Source organism: Atta cephalotes, assembly GCF_000143395.1.
Source record: "Atta cephalotes unplaced genomic scaffold scaffold00021, whole genome shotgun sequence".
NCBI lineage: Eukaryota > Metazoa > Arthropoda > Insecta > Hymenoptera > Formicidae > Atta > Atta cephalotes.
Genome location: NW_012130085.1, coordinates 817,619 through 826,620, shown reverse-complemented (window position 1 = coordinate 826,620; position 9,002 = coordinate 817,619). Strand labels below are relative to the sequence as shown.

The following is a 9,002-nucleotide window of genomic DNA, read 5'->3' as shown; positions in this document are numbered from 1 at the left end:
CTAAACTAATTAACTATTAATTGTTGCATATTTTCGCTCTATCTTATTTATTTTTTAATTTATAATATGCGTCACTTACTTTTAAATAGATATAAAAGTATTAGATCATTCTATTAAATACGATTGCAATGCATCGGATACTTTCAGTTTGCAAAATAGTTAGAGGATTAGCGAATGTTACTACGGTATTCCCAGGTAGATGAAACAAATATCTCGTTCTGTCTCTATCTATTTTGATCTATGTGAGTAAGATGCGAAATCTGTTCGCCACAAAGAGGTTTATAATTACGCGTTGAATCAACAACGAAGCTTAGTTGCAGAGGTTGAACACGCTGTAATTATGCGCCACATGAAAGGTGACATGCGCGGCACGGTTAACAAAGGAAGCTGCCTCTGCCATTCGTGCTGTCTTATCAGTGCGCACGATCACTGACAATGATATATTTTATCCGCGATTTTGCACTGAATTACGTAGCTCAAACTGTCATCGCCCGTTACGATCGTTTTATGAATATATATAGAGATGTCACGCAATCGCGTTGGATTTTCGTCGCCCGGCTGTTCCAAGTGTAAACGACCGAACGAGAATAAAACATTTTTTCTTCTCTTGATAAGAACAGAGAGTTGTTTTTGCACGATGTCATTGACCGTCTGTGGCTGGGAAAAGATGTGTTGTTTTGTCATAAAATTAGTATAAGATAATCGAAGTCTCGAAAAGTTCTTGTTTAGAAGAAGTTCTGTTTCTTAGAATCACTGTACAGAATGTAATTTGAAATTTTTCAGTCATTTTTAATTCTGCCACGCGATATATATAGTTTCCCAGGAAAAGGAAATTAATTCATCTGATTCGCGATAAAAGAAGTTAACTCACGTTTTCTCTGGTTGTCTCTTTCTACAATAATCAACTCAATTATAGTTATACTCATCGTGATTATCATGTTACCAACGTTATGTGGCTTATCAGATAGTTTGGAAAATTTAAAAATCATACTTTTCAAGAGCGGCCGTCTCTTTCCTATTATTTTTTTCAAAGACGGTGAGCAACTAAGTTGTAGCCGTTTTCACGGTGCATCGTCAGAGATTACTAGTTTGTGACAACATATCGTCAATGATTCATCATTGGAGGATATGCGAAAATTAAAGAGCAGAAGAGTAGTCAAGCTCTTGCGGTATTACGAAACGTAGCTTGATAGACGTGATCCGCGAAACATCAGCCCGAATTTCCTCTCCCCTTATTTCCTCTCCTCCGTTTCGGATAGCTGTAACCAATGCTCTGCTTATGATTGCGAAATAGCGTACATCCGACAGGATGCGCCGACAGTTGCATAACGCGTACATGTAGCGTGAACCGTACTTATTAAAAGTCGGTAAGTTTCTGGAGGCTCTTCACGTTGCGTCAACGCAATATCTATCCTTCAGTATGTTACACAGCTAGTCTATACTGGAAAAAATTTATATTTTTTTACATGGATTACTGAGAATAATTAACTTGAGACTTTACGACTTCTCGTTTATCAGAATCATGATAAAAAAATATCCAGGGGCGTCGGTCGATAAAAAGTTGATAAATCGATTGCAACAGAATGCCAACCTTGATGTTAGAATTAATAATCCTAGAGATAATATATTTATCACTCACCGTAATAAAATGGAAATATTATTTATAGTTAGCATTAAATGAAAGGATTGGCTCATGGACATGGAGAACATAATAATTCTCTTTTAGTGAATTGATGGAATCATTATTGCATCCATAATTAATTACAGAAAATATGATTAAAAATAGTTAAAAATTGCAAAATGGTTAGATCCATCTAAAAAAGAAATAATGAGATGTCAATAACGAAATAATACGCCGATATAATGTAGCCGCGTCATCTCGTGGAACTTTAAATATATATGTATTAAATATATACATATATATTAAATATATATGTTTTAATATTATATTTGCGGAGTCGTCACTGTCATTTCATTTTTATCACCGAATAGAATCGTTCTCTCGTATTTATCCTGTCGAGAGATGTTCAAGGATATGTCCGTCCGGATGTATGCAACTCTTAATGATATGTTGTCCGCCAAATTATTATCGGTCCGAAGATTAGATTGCAACTCGACGTTACAAAGTCTTGGAAAATATATACCTCGGTCAGTTACACACAACGCTCTGACACACACTAACTACCCCGTTCCCAATTAATACAGTCGATTTTCCGTCACTGATTATGAGAAATAGAAATATCATTAATATAGACGTGACATTAAAAACAATTCTATTGAAGATGGCAATGGAGAAGAAAAATCATGCATCAATCTACAGGGCTATAGATCTTATTTTCTATAGGAATATTCGGTCGCTTTCTGTTTAAAGTTTTTATGAACAGCTGCGTTGAAATATGTGTGTTCAAACTTTTCTTATCGCGTGACATCAAGGTTTCATTCAATGCGACGAAACCCTGCAAATCAGTCGACTCGAACTCCTCGCGAGGAAGGAACAAATACGTTAGAGCATTACGTTCGTAATTACTCTGAATTGATAGATGCTATCATGTCAGATTTATTCGCGGTTGTAATTATGGTGTTATGTGTAATTATGATTCCATGACTTCCGCGATGACATATTCCATTATTTCTGTATATACTATTTTGTGTAGGATTCTTATGCTTTAATTTATTTTTTCCGCAATTTTAATGAATATAATTTTTTAGACGAATGTAATAATCTCTTAATGTTTTAAGGTGTGATACTGAGGACCTAATAATAAGAGCGAAATGTATGTTCTAAGAATTTGAAATATATAAAAATCTGGCTTATAGCCCCTTCTTGTTATTTATTGTTTAAAAATTTATGATTAAGATTAGCAAATTTCTGTCTATCTCGTAATACTTCTTTTTATAAATAGTTACTAAGATTTTGTACAATTTCATTATTTTCTGCATTTTGATAAGCTAAAAAGTATCCTTGAGATTCTCTATCGCAGTTCTCTCTCGCTATGTTTCGCTCTTTTATCATTCTAATGATGAATCTGTCCAGAACTCTGTAACTATATTTCTTAACTGCTAGAAAAATTTACGGCCACAGAGCCATAATTCATAAATTGTTTCTTTGCAAGGTCGCGCCTCCTCTGATTTACGTTGGCGCATGTTTTTGATAACGTGAAACTCACAGTGTCAACACTACAAAAAACGACGATAAAGCAACGTCTGTAGTTGCAATATCTTCACCATGTATACGGTGATTCCAAAGTGTAATATTTTTGAACTATGAATACTTTCAAAATTTTTTGCATTGATTTTCTATAGAAAAATTCTATACAAAATCATCATTTATTGCAATCTTCTAATTGCTTATATTTCGTGTTTCAATTAAATCAGAAAAATGTTAAAACAAAGTTATTTCAAGATAAAAAAATGAGATTTTACGTTATTTTCAAATTTAATTTGGCAAAAATCTGTAATTTTGAATTGCTTAGTAAGCAAATAAATAAAATCAATTTTTAAATTAATTTATATTAATATTTGCAATCGAAAAGAAGGTTTCACAGTGACACTCTGTATTGCATTTATCGTAGTTTGCAGCGAAACGAATGTATCTAGGACACGCGACGGCACGTATCGATATAACTTCTCATATGCTGCTCGTATTTTCGTTTAAAATCTGTTGCCAAAAAGGATTTCTTTACGTTATCGCTTCAGGAGAAAAATATATTTCTCTCATGCACAAACACAATTATCGCGTGTTTGAGAAAATTGCAAATGTAAAAATTGCAAAAATAATAAAATAATAAAATAATAATAATTTATGTTGCTCAAATTAAGAATTCTATTGTAATTATCTTTTTAAATCGATTATTGAAAGAAAATTCGAATATTTTATATTACGTTTTAATTCGTAATTTTGTCATACTATTAGTCTATATTCAATGCATGATCTCAATTCTCTCTCGTTAATGCATTCTCGTATTTTTCCATTAATGATTCTTTTGAGAGACAGGCTTGTGTCGATGTTTAAATCACAGTATCTCTTTCCGTTTCTCTCTCTTTCCAAGCATTAAAATCTCGCGATTGCCAACGTTGCGTAATTTGCAAACCGATGTATCATGATACACGAGCGCTGGCGCGCTTCATTCATGCGATCGCTTACGAAGATACTCGCCGTTCGATAATCGCCCACGATGAAACGCATGCAACGAGCGATCGTATAGCGCGCATAATACCGATGCAGTTAGAAAAACTGACGTTTCCCTCGTTCACGTATCCCTTTCCGGTCGACTCGGTATATACGCATGCCGCTAATTTATCTTCGGTCGTAGACGTGTATACTGAGCATTAAACAAAAATATGTATACAAAATATACCACATGTCGGGAATACTTGACTCACTTTCGATATCCGCTTCGACGGTCTTAAACGCGTTGCGTATCTACTCGATGTATTACAAGCATTATTATAGCGATAATAGTGGATTATATCTTCAGAAAGTCTTTAAATTAATAAACTAATTGAACTATTTAAATTAATAGATTAATTGGGTTTAGATTTAAAGAGAATAACTATTTTATTATTATATATAAGAAATTTTGAAATACCATTTAATATGCAGAAATGTATTTTAAATATTTATTTTTTTTAAATTGACTATCTAATTGATATCTAAACAATTAATATATATTTATTTATACTTTTTCAAACTTAATATAATAAGATTAGAAAATTAGTTAAATATCTTGAGATACGCAATATATATGTATACGAGTAGTTATGATTAAAACACAAGTGCTCTGTATTTATTTCCTCTAAATGAAATGCATCATTGATAGATTCGAGAAATAGTGAACCTGTTTAACGAGAGCAGTTGCTAGTTTGTTAATGTACATTTATTGCTGTAGCAACAAACGTGACTACATCGTTGCAACTCGAAAGACAATATTATTAAGAGAAAGACAATTCTGACCTGCATAACATTTACTGCGTTGTCGAGAAAAGCGAACCGCAAAACGAGACTGCGATAGCCGCAAATTATATCGAAATCGATGTGCTAAATATATAAGTTATATACATTTCCTCTTAGAAAACCAATTTAATCTTGTGTGTTACAAATTGAATAATCATAAATAATAAATTAAGCTTGTTGCTATAATCATTTCACAATGTATCTCTCATTTCGTTTCTAAATTCGCAAATTCAATCGGATAATAACTGTTAATATATATACTATATTATCGAATCTAAAAATTTAATTTGTGATGAAAGAAAAGAGAAAGAGTGTTTAATCGAATCAATTTGCCAGAATTAATTTCGCAAACAAAGTCCGTTGAACTTTCTCTTCGGGAACGTATTGTCCATAAAATGTCGAAAGATCTGAGCGTGTTATGAGTACTTATATGTTGTCAATCTCTCGCTCTTTCCTTCCACTGTCATTCGTCGTAATGATGAGCATCGTCCGTGATGTCTGCACATTACAGGGAATGTTATGTAAGAAACGAGTGTATTAGATCCGTACGCAGATCGTGGTTGAGACATCTCCGCTATCTTCCATTTGCATTGCTTCCAAGGCTGCATTATAACGGTTCTGGTCTGTGCATGTTAGAAAGCACAGCGGAACTGTGCTCGTGAAAATGTAAATTTGGTTGAAAAATGCGAGAAGAAATTCTTAGATTACAGTGACATAAACGTTTTCGCGGTCAAGTACAAAAATTGCACATAATCAATAATGAACACAAGAGGAGGACAAATTAGTAATGGTAATCACATTCTACAACGTACTTTTTTACAGTCACTGCTATTACATTGACTACTATTGAAGTCCATTAAATTGTTCAAGTTTTTGAATTATGTATATGGATTATAACGCGTGGCGACTCGTGCGTATATAAATTCGCTCACGATTTTCGCAAAGTATGTATTTAAAATATGTATGCAACGTGCATCAATTCGTTCTATTTTCTCCATTCGAGAAGAGAGGCTGTGGATGATGTAGCGTGAATTCATAGAAGTTACAAATACGAGTCAAATTGATTTTCCGGTTTGGAGACAATGTAAGTGCATTGCGCGACACTCGCGCACGTGACAATTAAAGAAAATGTGCACGTGCCATAAATCTGCGCGGAAATATCAACAGCATCACTATTATAATTATTAACGACAAGAAAGTTCTTTTCTTCTAGTAATAATGAGGCATAGAACACTGCGAGTTGGATTTAACAGATTCAAAAAAATCCATCTTGTATCTTTTCTAGATAATTTTATGTTATTGAATAAAATAGAAAATTCTACAAATAATTATATTGAAATAGAAGACTAATAAATTAAGACGGTTTTATTCATTTTAAAGATATTATTGTAGTTAAATTGTGTGTGAAATAGAAAATTAATTTTGTTCTTAATTTATATCACAGTTTGGGCTGAACTCCCTTAAGAAAAAGTGTTTCAATATAACTAATTAACTATTTAGTATATTGAAATACTTTTTTCTAAGGGATTGTGATAAGTTAGCTAATGATTGACATTGTAAGGTTTAAAAATGGTGAACGAAATTGATAGATCTAAAAATGTATGACAACGCTTTTCGACAATTAAATAATCTACAATTAGGCAATTTTCGCTGAAAAACTTTCTCAAAAATGAATTCCTTCGGAATTCGTGTAGTGAAATATATAAATCAATCGTTATCATATTAATCAGTTTTGATTAATAATCTCTAACGAGACATTCATACTTCAAGTAAGCACAGTGTATGTATTAGATGATGTATTAGATGATAATTTCTCTTAATTTCAACGAATATTCGCGTACGGAAATACGTCATTTGTACCAGGGACGAAAAAAAGTGATATTTACAGATTCGTCTTTCACCGAATATGAGATCAAGATGAATGATCACTTGTCACAATCGCTCAAGCTATCAATAGGCGCCACGATTCGAAAGCAATATGTAGATAGTAGGACCAATGTGTAGATCGCTGTGAAAGATACGTCGAAGATCATTCTGAAGATCATATCAAAAATCACACTGTCCCACATCTTTTCGACGTCTCCTTCCGTCTAAAGAGAATCGTGTACCTGTTTTTGCATAAGTGTCGATTCGAACCGCGCTCTCTACGACTGTCGACGATGGCCGTGGCTTCGGCCGGGCCCAGAAATCCAGCAAACGTGTTCTCAGGAATGCTGTCTCCCCGGGTGGAGAACATTTGCTGTCGAGCGTATGCCGAGCGTTTAGCGTCAAGAGATTTATTTCGCGAATTCTTACCGACGCGGCACGACCATTGCGCCCATCTCGGCTTTAACTTCTCGCGGATCTTCAGGGCTGATTACGTCTGCCTGGTTCATCCGCTAAATTTACTATCGGGCTTATATTCGTTGAATATCGCCGCGAAAAACGCGGCAATAAACTTTCATTTTCGTGACATCCGTTAATATTACTTTTAGAATAAATTATATAATAAAATTTAGTAATACCTCCTCGAACCCTAAATAATTTTATTACTTATATAAATTAAACATTTTTATATTTTATTAAATTCTAAATTTAATGCACTATTCTGCCAAAGTAATAAATTAATAAACTTTAACCTACCTTTACCATTATTCTGTAATATACAACAGGAGTTTTTAAGGTCTTATTATATTTCTTTTATATTTCAGAATATTTATTTATTATAACGATATAATCAAATTTTGTATAATTTTTTATAAGACAAATTTTAGATTCATTCAGATCCAATTATCATTCTGATAATTGTGATAAGATGATGTGATAAGATGAAGAGAACTGACGAATAAAATGTCATGCAACAAGTTATATGAGTAAAATTTTTTAAAGCATTTTTAAGCTTTTAAAATTTTTTCGATTGAATCTGCTATTGATAATGAATACTCTCGCGTGAAAAATGTTATACAGCAATATTATAAAAGCAAGTTTCAACTGCGTAGTTAATCTCGAAGTTTTCATTGACCGAAGTACCGTTCCGCGTGCGATTTTTACAGCGCATAAATCTTTCAGACTACGATCTTACTAAAGATTAGCAACTTTGGTCAACGCGAGAATACGATGTTTCCTTTTTCCTTTTTATATTAATGAAAAGTATCGGCGTAAAAGTACTAGACGCATAGTATGTGTATATCGTATATTACTTACTATAATAATTAAATTGTTTCATTAATTAATGAAATAGAATTCTATGCATGATGAATTTTTTTTTTAGAATGTACTTTGCTGATTATTAAATAGTTATTTGATAGATTAATGTTAGCAAAAAAAAATCTTTTATATAAAATAATTTTTGTGTAAAATAATTGAGATCTAAAATATTAAATATCACTTTTAATATCATCATGAAAAATATTGTAACAAAAAGTAATTAGATTAAAAAGTAAATTAAATAAAACTATTATTCTGTCCAATTACTGATTTATTATAGATAATATAAAATCGAATCATACGTCGCTCAATGTTCGTTTATCTAATCGTAACACAAAACAATGAATGAACACGGCTCGAATACGCGGTACCGATCAATGGCAGTGGAAGTTTGCTAATTACGCAACTTGTTTCCGCGTGGCTCATGCTGCACGGACACTAAGTAAGTACATGGATGGTACAATCGTGATGATAATTAATTGCGAGCGTCATTAATCCCCATCCAAGCGAGCGCGCTCTTCCTCTTTGCGAATAGCGGCGCAAAAGTCTGCCGGAAAATCATACGTTCTGAACGGCAGCTGATCATCATTGTTCATTCGCGTTTCCCGCTCTTTTGTTCGCCTAACTCTTGACTTATGCCGCATTATGTATGAAATTATGTTCAATGTAAAATATAACTGCACAGATCACTGTAGTATCTAATATGCATATGATAGTCATTGCCATCTCGAAATAAATATCGAATAATTTTATAAAAAGAAAAATAAGTATTTGAATAATGAAGGTAATTAAAAGTTAATGCTGTAAGAAATGCGTAAAAATTTTTTTAAAAACAATAAATAATAATTTTACATTTTAACAC

General features: G+C 32.7%; 1 protein-coding gene across 1 annotated transcript in view; it reads left to right on the top strand.

The window, feature by feature from the left end:
• Positions 1-9,002, top strand: part of LOC105619333 (UNC93-like protein) — a 30,063-nt gene that overhangs the window by 9,349 nt on the left and 11,712 nt on the right. The window lies entirely within an intron of this gene.